Raw genomic sequence first — 13,971 nt, forward strand, 5'->3', positions numbered from 1 at the left:
AACCACTGTTTGGGCGCACGGCAGGGCATGGAAGGGAGGAGCGCCATTTGACTTTTTGAATGGAAAATTAGCTCCAATCGTTAGCGGACACCATGTTGCGTTTGGAGAGCCCCTGTGTGCCTACACAGTGAAAAAAACCCACAAGTGACACCATTTTGGAAACTAGACCCCTTAAGGAACTTATCTAAATGTGTGGTGAGCACTTTGAACCCCCAAGTGCTTCACAGAACTTTATAACGCAGAGCAGTGAAAATAAAAAATCATTTTTTCCCTCAAAAATGATTTTTTAGCCCGCTATTTTTTATTTTCACAAGGCTATCAGGAGAAATTTGACCCCAAAAGTTGTTGTCCAGTTTGTCCTGAGTATGCTGGTACCCCATATGTGGGGGAATCACTGTTTGTGCGCGTGGCAGGGCTCAGAAGGGAAGGAGCGCTATTTGACTTTTTGAATGGAAAATTAGCTCCAATCATTAGCAGACACCATGTCGTGTTTGGAGTGCCCCTGTGTGCCTAAACTTTGGAGCTCCCCCACAAATGACCCCATTTTGGAAACTAGAACCCTAAGCAACTTATCTAGATGCATAGTGAGCACTTTGAACCCCCAGGTGCTTCACAGAAGTTTATAACGCAGAGCTGTGAAAACAAAAAAATCATTTTTTTTTCCTCAAAAAATGATTTCTAGCCCGCAATTTTTTATTTTCACACGGGTAACAGGATAAATTAGACCCCAAAAGTTATTGTCCAGTGTGTCCTGAGTACGCTGGTACCCCACATGTGGGGCGGACTACTGTTTGTGTACATGTCGGGGCTCGGAAGGGAAGTAGTGATGTTTTGAAATGCCGGCTTGATGGAATGGTCTGCGAGCATCATGTTACGTTTGCAGAGCCCCTGATGCACTTAAATAGTAGAAAATCCCCACAAGTGACCCCATTGTGGATACTAGACCCCCCAAGGATTTTATCTAGATGTGTGGTGAGCACTTTGAACCCCCAAGTGCTTCACAGAAGTTTATAACGCAGAGCCGTGAAAATAAAAAATCATTTTTTTCCTCAAAAAATGATTTTTCAGCACACAATTTTTTATTTTCACAAGGGTAACAGGAGAAATTGGACCCCAAAAGTTGCTGTCTAGTTTTTCTGAGTATGCTGGTACCCCATATGTGGGAGGAAACCATTGTTTGGGCACACTTCGGGACTCGGAAAGGTAGTAGTGATGTTTTGAAATGCAGACTTTGATGGAATGGTCTGCGGGCATCGTTATGTTTGCAGAGCCCCTGATGTGCCTAAACAGTAGAAATCCCCGACAAGTGACCCATTTTGGAAACTAGACCTCCCAAGGAACTTATCTAGATGTCTGGTGGGCACTTTCAAGCCCAAAGTGCTTCACAGAAGTTTATAACGCAGAGCTGAGAAAATAAAAAATCATTTTTTTTCCAAAAAAATCATTTTTTAGCCCCCAATTTTTCATTTTCTCAAGGGCAACAGGGGAAATTAGACCCCCAAAGTTGTTGTGCAATTTTTCCTGAGTATGCTGATACCCCAAATGTTGGGGTAAACCACTGTTTGGGCAATCATCGGGGCTTGGAAGGGAGGGAGCATTGTTTGATTTTTTGAATGCAAAATTGGCTGGAATCAATGTTGGCGCCATGTCGCGTTTGGAGACCCCCTAATGTGCCTAAACAGTGGAAACCCCTCAATTCTAACTCCAACCCTAACCCCAACACACCCCTAACAACAACCCTAACCCCAATGCATCCCTAACCCTAATCCCAACCCTAACCATAACCCTAACCCCAACACACCCCTAACCCTAATCCCAATCCTAACCATATCCCTAAACACAAGCCTAACCCTAATCCCAACCCTAACCCCAACACACCCCTAACCCTAATAGCAACCCTAATTCCAAACCTAACTCTAATTCCAACATTAACCCTAATTCCAATCCTTACCCTATTTCCAACCCTAGCCCTAATTCTAACCCTAACCCTAATTCTAACCCTAACCCAAATTTTAACCCTAACCCAAATTTTAACCCTAACCCTAATTCTAACCATAACCCTAATTCTAATCTTAACCCTAATAGAAAAATAAAAATAAAAATATTTTATTTATTTTATTATTTGTCCCTACCTATGGGGGTGATAAGGAGGGGTGATTTACTATTTTTTTATATTTTGATCACTGTGATAGGATATATTGCAGTGATCTAAATGAATGAATGGAATCTTCCACAATCTGTTTGGCAGATTCAACAGGCGCACTGCATATGCGCCTGCCATTTTGGAAGATGGCGGCGCCCATGATCCGGGATGGTCGGACACCGGGAGCCACAGCGGGACTCGGAGGGTACCAGGGAGAGGGGGGTGATCGGAAGGCGGGGGAGTGGAGGGAAGGGGAGGGGGAGCTGATGATGACAGAGGCGGCAGATAGCCACCATCAGTCGGTGGCAGGGGCCGATCTCTCTGGGGAAGGTCGGATCGGTGTCTCCAGCTATGCCTGATGCTATTTCAGCATCAGCCATGGCTATCACTCTGATTGGCTGTTTCACTTTCAACAGCCAATCAGAGCGGTCGAAGCCATGGGGGAGCAAAGCCACCCCCAGGGGTGAAGCACAAAGGGTCCTGTATCTGCGATTCGGGTGACCTTTCAGTGACCCCTGGTCACCTGACTCGCAGGAGGGTGATTTATACCATGATGCCTACGTAGGTGTCATGGGTCGTATTGGCATGAGTTTTCATGACGCCTACGTAGGCGTCAAGGGTCAGGAAGGGGTTAAAGGGATTCGCTTTCTTCTACTGACTTTCCTCTTAAAACAAAATAATACACTTTGCACTTACCTTTAACATTTTGATTTGCTTTTGTGCCACCAAATTCCATACGAAGATCTATTTGGTGACCAAAATAGAAATCAAACTGAAATAAGAATATAAAAAGTCAAAGCAATGTAATGACTGGCTGAATCTGAATCATAAAGCCAGATGGAGTATATATGTGAAAAAAATGTATTAGTAAAATACTGGGAATGGTCATATTGGATAAGTAAGGTCAACTTTGGGCGGTGTTAATGTTAATTGCAGTGCAGTATATTACTTTAAACTACAGTGGCATGACTACAGATTTGAATAATACATATATAGTGACTATAAATATCAATAAGCATTTGAAGGTTATCATTTATACATCTTAAAGAAAATGTAGATGTAGATCAAAAAGTTTCTTCAAGTATTCTATAAAGTTAGTTTTATCTAGTAAAGTAATGTTAAAGCAAAATTGCAAACAACTATCCATCTTTGACATTTTTATGCCTATTTTCCTGTATAAAAATGAAGCATAATGCATAGCAAAATAATAACAAAATAATACATACCATAGCAGATAATGCATTTTTTCCACAAATAATTGTGCATATTGTAGATGTACCATTTGTAATCCGCTTGCATTAATGACATAACAGGTTTGGGACTTCATAGCTGGGATTGATAAAATTGGTTGAAACACAAACTGTTTTAAAAATGTGTTTGGATCATCGCTAATGTATCACTGGCTGAATGAGGCACTTATCCTAGTAAAACATTATGTAACTTTACAAATTTCAGTAGTAATGACTTAGAAATCTATACATAAAAGTAAAATAGTACATTTTGTTTAATGTGGATACATACATCACTGCATTTTAATCAAAGTTCAAGAAAATGGGAAGTAAAATGCCCAAAGTTTAGTAGCAATTAAAAATAATAGTGATTGTAGAACAATATAACCTATCAGGGTAGGAGAAATGTAATATGCAACTATTAGAAAAGACCTAAATAAGCCCCTTGAAAAATGGGGCAATTTTATCTTTGAAAACATAAACTTTTTATTTTATTTTTACAAATCAGGCTTTTGCCCAAAACCGCACTAGCATTGTGCTCATAGCAGGGAAGGTAAAAAGTGACCTGGCAGCAACCAATTTAATACTGACACCATGCTGTAATATTAGGCCTCATTCACACATGTCAGTATTTTTGCATCAGTATTTCTTCAGTATTTGAATGCCAAAACGGATCCGTTGCATCATTTTTTCCCCTAACTACACCGGATCCGTCTTTTTCCATATTGGACGGATTGGGCCTGACGGCGAAAAACGGATGTGTGAAAGAGGCCTTAGAGATCTTTTCTCAATTTCCTTAGCAATAGGTTATATCGCGTCAACATTTACTGTTATTTAATAAAAAGTCTGTAGTCTGTTGCCAAAGAGCCAATGAAAAACAACTGACATAATTTTAAATGACACAAAACAAACCTAAGCAGGACTGAACTTTTGCTTTAACCATTCTGGACCTCATGCCTTAAGGGTTCATACTCACTTGCGAGAGACTCGCATGATTCTCATGCGAGTTTCTCGCATTAAAGCCTGGCATTGCCGCCAGCACTCGGACAGGAGCGTTTGCCTACATGTATTTCTATGCAGCCGCACGCTCCAGTCCCAGCGCTGGGATTTCATGCGAGAGACTCGCATGAGAAACGTGCAAGTCTCTCGCAAGTGAGTATGAGCCCTAAGTAGGAAAGGGCTAATTGTAGTACAGATCTGTTAGGCTAAGTTCACATTTGCTTATATGCGCTTTGCATATCATTTTCTTGCGCAAAGGCATGTCAAAATGCATGCGGATGCATGCAAACACTGCGTTTTTATCCACATCATCTGCCTAATAACGCTGCGTGTGCATGCCTTTGTATGCATTTTGACATGCGTTTGCATTGTTTATGCGCATGCATTTGATATGACATCAGATATAAATGGGCGTGTCTCATGTGATTTCTATATGTATTTTGAACTAGCTGAAGAGCCCGGCGCTGCCTGGGCATAGTAACTAACTATGGTTAGTTATAACAAATTATAACGATTATATCTATATATAAAGCTGAGTGTATAGCCCCGCCCACTCCGCATAGCCACATTCACTATAATATCCCACATAATTCTGTCAGCCATAGCTACCGGACTACTTCCCCTAATATCCCACATCATCCCGTCAAAGCCAGTAAAAGTAGAATAGTGAAATTGTACAGAAACATGGTTCACTAAGATCCCAGGTTTTCTACTGATCAGGCTGATATTCTCACTTATCTGCCACCATAAATATCACAGTCATGCTTTTCACCAATGGACAGGCACAAACCTTATACATTAGTACAGTAGAGAAACCTTCACACACATTTTCATGCACCGTCAACTTGTAATTTGTCCGACTGAGTTGGTCATGAATGTACAGCATCTGTATGCAGTATAGTATCATATTTAATGGGTTGTTATGGGAAAAGCATTACATGTTATATGGGTATATTCAGGTGAATTATGGGGAAAGAAGCACTTTAAAACAACTCACAGCATCAGAGCACAGTAACACATCAATAATGCATAAAAGTGTCTGTGAGAAAATATTAAATCCACATGACAATTAATATGTGCACTTTCCTACATTTATGTGTGTCACTTAATGATACCACACGGGAGGGGGGATTCATTTCTGTCATGTACTCACTGCTCCTTTCTGGGGGACAGACGATGGCTGGAGTTTATGTTCCTGGGGATGCTAGATTTCTCCAACCTTGTCAGTGTCTGCTGAGGTGTTGTCAAGTGGGAAAACTTGCGCATAGCAACCAATCACAGCTCAGCTACTTTTAAACAGCTCTGGTGAAATGAGAGATGCTTAGTGATTGGTTGCAAGGAAAACGGTTGGTCATAGCAACCAATCACAGCTTAGCTTCTTTTGAACCACTCTGGTGAAATGAAAGATGCTTCGTGATGGGTTGGTGATACACACACACATTGATTTTTATATATAAAGATAACACATGGGTATCGAACGCATGCGTACGCATTTCCTTGCGTACGCATACGTTCCCATAGACATTAATACATTTATTTGATGCACTCATCCGCATGCCTGCACATATTTGATGGATTTTTGACTCCTCAAAATGCAACATGCTACATTCACCGGACACTGCCGCACACCTCGAAACGATGCATGCATATGCATGTGCAAGTGAATGAATGCAAACGCATGTCCATGCGTACATCATGTTAAAGATAGGTACACATGATGCATGTGGATCAATGCGGATCAAATGTAGAGCGCACAGACGCAAATGTGAAACCAGCCTTAGCCAGATATCTTATCTATCTAGAAAAGTAGCTAGCAGGGGGCAGAAGGGCTGCCACTTTAGGCAGACTCATATTGAAAGGACCCATTTCTGGCTACCTACAAAATGTGGAGAGCAGTGGTCAAATTGTAGTGACCCAGTCAAGAGTGTGTCTGTCCCTTTAAGTAATACTGAATTGTGAGTAGCTTCTTTACACTACTGCTCACTCTCTAACTGGCTCTCTACATTATTTGTAAGCTGTAATTCTCCATTTCTAGTCACCTTCATTTTAGATGCATTGCATTTCTCGTTTGCTGTGTTCTGTCGCCATCTAATGGTGAAAGTGTACAATAACTGAATTATTGTTTTGTAAGGATCTGAGATGTGAATTTGGTCTCCTATTGACCAGCTCTTAGTCACATGGTCAATAGGAGGAGCTGTTTTTCCAGGCAAATCTAGAATGTTCAGTAGTTTGAGGGATGCTTTCAGGGAGAGATGAACACACGTAGAGGTGGTTTTTACCTCAAGATCTCCTGCAGGCATAAAAGCCTAAGTTCCCTCTAACCTGTACAGAAATCATTCTATCGCTGACAGGATTCACCACATTTAAACTATTGCTGACAGGATTCACAACATCTAAAGAATTGCTGACAGGATTTACCACATGTAAAGTATTGCTGACAGGATTCACCACATCTAAAGAATTCCTGACAGGATTCACCGCATCTAAAGTCTTTATGACAGGATTCATCACAGCTTCTACAGTCACCTATAAGTACTTGTGCACGTGCTGTGACACACTGTGGAGATAACACCAAGTACTGATCTGTAACCTCTAATTCCTGCATCTACCTCCCTCTGTAAAATACCAAAAGACATTGTCCAGCACTCTTAAAGCTCCAGACCCCAATCACATCTCAGCATCTAAGTGTGAACTGTAATTGACGTGGACTACCCATGAGAGACTTCCTTATTTGTTCCAAGTTATAATTCCCATCCCTGCTGAAGTAAAAGCAACTGTTATCCCCGAGACCGGTGTGTGTCATAATTCCTTCGGCAGCGTGTGGGGGTGGATAGCAGGGAACTTTCGGCCTAGTCATTACAAAATTAATAATAATTTCTGCACTCTACTCTTTGATTATTTACTGAGCTCAGCTTTGTCAGTTCTGTTTCTCTGCAGAGATCAGCAGTCAAGCTGATTTTGGCACCTCCTATTACATCTATTACATATCTGCATAATGAAATTCAATGTGCAGTGTGCAGTAGCCAGTGACAAAGTCAGTTTGCTTGCTGCACTCTAAATACACAGTAGTTGAACTGACAAAGCTGAACTCAGTGTTTAGTGCACAGAGCACAGCAATCAGCAATGATTTAACTGCTGCTCTCTGAGGCAGTGGTTAGAATGACATAGGAGAACGCACTCAATATGAAATGTTGGGTCAGGGAGAGTGTTGTTAGCATTAGCACTTGTGCTTACACTTGCTTAGTGTGTACAGAGAGCCTAGATCTCCTGTGTTACTTCCTGTAGCGAGACACATGCAGACCAACAAACTGTCAAAAAACAGAGAGAGATCCATTAGATAATCTCTACATCATAGCAAGGTAGCAAGTAACTGGTGTGCCAACCCAGGGAACTAATTGGAGACAAAAGGAAGCATGTACAATAAGAAGATCCAATCTGTACTGCAGTAGGTGTTGTTTGTGCCCGGTAGAGCAGTCCAACCCATCAGCATGTGTGTACGGGTAAGGCCAGGTTCACATAGCGTTGACAGGCTGCATTAACGCTATAGCATAACGTGATATGCGTTATGCTATACTGCTAGCGCTGATGATTCATCAGCGCTAGCGGTGACGGAGCCTCAGATGCTGCAGCCCGCATCCGAGGCTCCGTCAGTGAATGACTGCACATCGCGAACACGTGCCACTTTACGCCATGCGTTGCAATGCGCCACATAATGAGGGTCTATGGCAGCATTAATGGACTGCGTTACACCGCGTTATACCGTGGTGTAACTCAGTCTGTTATATGGACTGCCATAATGCAGTGTGACCCCAGCCTAATACTGAGAAGCAAAGAGGTTCACCACTACAAAGGGGAACATATAGGCTTATTCTTGTGAATTGAGAGTGCATCTGCCAGCAAGGCATACTGTAGATTAGCTGCCCTAAGAGCAGAAAGGGACACAAAGGTTTTTTCCTGATTGTGAGGATGGCCAAATCATGGGCGTTTGAGTATTGAAAATTACCAGGATTTGCCTAATCAGAGTGAAAACAAACACTACTGCCTGTGTTTGAGGATCTGAATGAGTAGGTTGCAAGAAGATGAAAATGGCCAAAAAACAGCAAACTTGTCTCCAAGTAAGTAAAATCTTTCTTAAATTATTTCTGGTGACTACCTGCATTCTTTTCATCATCCCTGATTAGGGACCCACTTTGTCTAACTAGGGCCATTGTACACTTTATATTTAATGCAATGGATACATATTCCTTATAGATCCATTTAAAGCTAATACAGTGAGTTCTAAAAGTATTCAGACCCCTTTAAATTTTTCACTCTCTGTTTCATTGCAGCCATTTGGTAAATTCAAAAACATTTTTTTACTCATTAATGTACACTCTGCACCCCATCTTGAGTGAAAAAAATAGAAATGTAAATTTTTTTGCAAATTTATTAAAAAAAAAAACCAAAGTATCACACGGTCATAGGTATTCAGACCCTTTGCTCAAACACTCATATTTAAGTCAAATGCTGTACATTTCCTTATGTTCCTCCTTGAGATGGTTCTACTCCTTCATTGGAGTCCAGCTGTGTTTAAATAAACTGATAGGACTTGGTTTGGAAAGGCACACATCTGTCTATATAAGACCTCACAACTCACAGTGCATTTCAGACCTCTTGAAAATCATGAAGTCAAAGGAACTGGCCAAGGAGCTCAGAGATATAATTGTGGCAAGGCACAGATCTGGCCAAGGTTACAAAAGAATTCTCTGGTCTGATGAGATGAAGATAGACCTTTTTGGTGATAATTCTAAGTGGTATGGGTGGCAAAAACCAGGCACTGCTCATCACATGCCCAATACAATCCCAACAGTGAAACATGGTGGTGGCAGCATCATGCTATGGGGGTGTTTGTCAGCTGCAGGGACAGGAAAACTGGTTGCCATTGAATAAAACATGAATGCGGCCAAGTACAGATATATCCTGGATGAAAACCTCTTCCAGAGTGCTCTGGACCTCAGACTTAGCAGAAGGTTCACATTCCAACAAGCCAGTGACCTTAAGGCTAGGTTCACATTGCGTTAGGGCAGTCCATTCAACGCACATATTAAACAGACTGCGCTAATGCAACTGCCTTTTTTTATTGCGTTATGCAATCGCGCTAGCACAGATGCTCCATCTTGCGCTAGCAGTGACGGGCCCTTGAACGCTGCAGACTGCGTCCATGGGTCAGTCACAGCATGATGGCACATCGCTAACGCATGCCGATTATGACATGCGTTAGCGATGCGCTACATTATGGCAGTCTATGGGTGCATTAATGGATGCGTTACATTGCGTTAATGCTGCGTTGTAACGCAATCCGTTAGACGGACTGCCATAATGCAATGTGAACCCAACCTAAGCACACAGCTAAAATAACAAAGGAGTGGCTTCAGAACAACTCTGTGACCATTTTTGACTTGCCCAACCAGAGCCCTGACCTAAACCCAATTGAGTATCTCTGGAGAGACTTGAAAATTGCTGTTTACCAATGGTCACCATTAAGCCTGACGGAACTGGAGAAGATCTGCAAGGAGGAATGGCAGAGGATCCACAAATCCAAGTGTGAAAAACTTGTTGCATCATTGCCAAGAAGACTCAAGGCTGTACTAACTCAAAAGGGTGCTTCTACTCAATACTGAGCAAAGGGTCTGAATACTTATGACTAGAGTTGAGCGAACAGGTCGGTCAAATTCAAAAGTCGCCGACTTTCGCTAAAGTCGGGTTTCACCAATCAAAACCCGACCATAGCATGAGGTCGCCCATCCCTAGCGCCAAAGTCACGTTTTCCATAATGCTTTCAGGCACCTTTTCTCTGCCAATGAGCAAGGACGCACACTGTGGGCTGTTAGGCGTTGGATGCCTGGCACTGCACAGCGGGAATCCAGATCCAGACATCCTGCGGTCTCCCATTCTCCTTCGACCGCTCGGACTCCTGCTCAGCAATCTCGGCGAACCAGGCATTCCCCGCAGACTCATTCTGTGAGCCTGGATGTTGCTGCCACCTCTGGTGCAGCAATGATAGCGCAACCTGCTTTGCAGGGAACTGCTCCTGAGGCTAAGTCCTCATGCCGTGCTACTGGGCATGCCCGCAACTCGTCCTCTCAGTGGAGAGCAGGGGTCACATGTGCAGGTCCTATGTCGGATCTGATTGGTCCTTCCTAAAGTACTGGAAGGTCCCGGAAGCGCATGGCTATAAAAAGCCCGCATGGCGGCTCGGCCATGCGCTAGTGTAGCATATTATGCTGTGTGTGTATGGTGATGGATGCATGGACTGGTGACTGACTTATTATGAAACCCCTTCCCTTGGATATTACGAATGGTGACAGTATGATGGGTTAGTCTGCTCCAGATTGTGGCAAGCTACACGCCACTGAGCCTTCCTCACCTACACTAGCGTCCGTCGGCGCCCGGCTCCTCCGGCACCATCGCTTAGCGGCTTCAGTTACGGCCGCGCTGCAGTAGCAGCAGCTTTTGGTGTTCGCGGCTGCGACGCAACACGCCTGCTGTCCTGTGCAGCTAACAGGTTCAGCCTTCACGTCTATTTCTTATTTAGGCGTCTCTGTGACTCAACAGAGTCTGCCCTCAGGCTCTCGGGTGACGTTAACCCGAGTGCTGTTTCGCACTCCCAGCGTATCTGCCATTGTCCAGCAGCGGTCTTGTCATCTACCGCACGGTGGACCCCGGGCGGCGAACGCGCCTCCTATTGTTTATATCTGGTGCGTTCCGCCGACCCTAACATGGGCAACACGATGACATGGGCAGCGGCCACCACCATCTTAGAGAAGGGCATTGCAGTGATTGACTTGCTTTGTGTGGCATCACAGTGGCTATAAAAGCCCTGAACGCCGACCGCCATCTTACTTCTGCCGATCTTAGCATAGGGAGAGGTTGCTGCTGCTCGTTCTCAATAGGGAGAGTGTTTAGGCAGGAAAGAAAAAAAAAATCTGTGCTTCTGCTGATAGCGATTTTCACTGTACAGTTAGTGTGCAGTGACAGGGGAGGATTTTTTGTGTGCAGCAGCGCTGGTTATTAGGCTGCCTTATAAGGCTACCTGATAGCTGCATTTCTGCGTGCACACAGCTGTGCAGACTGCTTTTTTCAAAGCAAAAATACTTATTCTTTTTTTCTGCACAGTGACCGAGTATTCATTTTTTTCACACTCCGTAAAGAGGTGTACGATCCTCACACACTACCGTGTTCCATACATACACCGTATAGAGCTGTCCACTTCTCAAACAGTATCATATATCTGCTGTTTGGATTATGGTCAAATCTTTACAGAGACAGCGTGTGTGTGTAACTCTGGAAAAAAAGACAGAGATTTAAAATTTTCCATGCATACACCATATAGAGCTGTCCGCTTCTCAAACAGTATTGTATATCTGCTGCTTGGATCACGGTCAAATCTATACAGAAACAGCGTGTGTGTGTGACTCCGGAAAAAAATAAACGGAGATTTAAAATTTTCCATACATACACCGTATAGAGCTGTCCGCTTCTCAAACAGTATTGTGTATCTGTTGTTTGGATTATGGTCACATCTATACAGAGACAGCTTGTGTGTGTGACTCCAGAAAAAAATAGACAGATTTAACATTTTCCATACATACACTGTATAGAGCTGTCGGCTTCTCAAACAGTATCATATATCTGCTGTTCGGATTACAGTCACATTTGTACAGAGACAGCGTGTGTGTGTGAGACTCTGGAAATACAAACACGGACATTTCCATTTTTCCATACACCGTACAGAGCTGTCGGCTTCTCAAACAGTATCGTATATCTGCTGTTCGGATTACGGTCAAATCTATACAGAGACAGCGTGTGTGTGTGAGTCCGTAAATACATATATGGACATTTCCATTTTTCCATACACCGTATAGAGCTGTCCGCTTCTCAAACAGTATCGTATATCTGCTGTTTGGATTACTGTCACATCTGTACAGAGACAGCGTGTGTGTGTGAGACTCTGGAAATACATATACGGACATTTCCATTTTTCCATACACCATATAGAACTGTCTGCTTCTCAAACAGTATCGTATATCTGCTGTTCGGATTACGGTCAAATCTATACAGAGACAGCGTGTGTGAGTCCGTAAATACATATACGGACTGTATAGAGCTGTCTGCTTCTCATACAGTACCATATATCTGCTGTTTAGATTACGGTGAAATCCATACTGAGACAGCGTCTGTGTGTGACTATGAAAAAAAAGAAATAGATTTTCATTTTTCCATACATACACCATATAGAGCAGTATGCTCCTCACACACTACCGTTTACTGGCTGGTATCACGGACAAATACATGCTATCTGTGTGTGACTCTGTAAAAAAATCGACGGAGATTTTCATTTTTCCATAGATACACTGTATAGAGCTGTCTGATACAGTACCGTATATCTGCTGGTTGTGTAACGGTCAAATACATAGTGGCAGAGCGTCTGTGTGTGACTCCGGAAGCAAATATACGGGATTGAAATTTTCCGCAAAAACGTATACAGCTGGACACTTCTGATACAGTACCATATATCTGCTGGTTGGATTACGGTCAAATACATACTGGGAGAGCGTCTGTGACTAAGGAAATATATACGGAGATTTAAATTTTTCCATACACCTTATACAGCTGTGCGCTCCTCATACAGTACCATATCTCTGCTGGTATTTTTGGTACATTTTCCCAAACATGAGGAAGTATGGTGGAAGAGGCCATGTATGTGGGCGGGGGGCACAGCTGGTTCTGATGGTGGAGGTGGTGCATCTGCTGGTTATGCCAAAAGCACAATAGCAGCTAAGGCAGGAGGTGTTGAGCCTGCGTCATTGTCTGGCACAAGAAGGCCTTTAAGGTTCCCTTTTCTGGGAGTAGGTAAACCGCTTTTAAAGCTGGAGCATCAGGAACAGGATTTGGCTTACATTGCCGAAACAGCCTCCAGCTCTATTGCCTCCTCTTCTGAAGTTTCAAAAACTGCAAGCACTGAGTCGTCAGTGCAGGCTTCTGTCAGGAACAACACCTTTCCTTGTGTCCTTCACCCACACCAAAAGTGAAGGATGCGGCAGGCCACACTTCAAATTACTTCATGGAGCTCTTTTCACATACCATGCCTGGGTTATCAAGTCAAATCCTGAATTCCCCAGTCCAACATGAATCTGACATGGAGTGCACTGATGCACAGCCACTGCTAGATGATTCTGTTGGTACATTCACCCACAGCACTACATTCCCATCACACTCTACAGAGCCATAATCTGACACTGATGAAACTCAGGTGCCCCTTCCCGCATACTATACCACCTTACACAGTGACACAGAGGAAGGTGCTGATGAAAGTGCCGGTTCCCTGAGCAGGTGGGGGGCATACTCGAGGGCGATGGCACTGGCACAGGGCCCCTCATAGTACGCAAAAGTGTCTCTGCCGGTGGGAGGGCCCACTCGCCGTCAGACACACCGGCGTACTATGAGTTGCCCTGTGCCAGTACCATCGCCCACGAGTGGGCCCTCCCTGCTAGCTCAGGGCCACAGTATTTGCAATACTTACCTCTCCCTGCTACAGCGCCGTGACGTCTTCCTCGTATC

The sequence above is a fragment of the Dendrobates tinctorius genome, unplaced genomic scaffold (genome assembly GCF_039654945.1).
Source record: "Dendrobates tinctorius isolate UK_male_01 unplaced genomic scaffold, ASM3965494v1 ptg000111l, whole genome shotgun sequence".
Taxonomy (NCBI): Eukaryota; Metazoa; Chordata; class Amphibia; order Anura; family Dendrobatidae; genus Dendrobates; species Dendrobates tinctorius.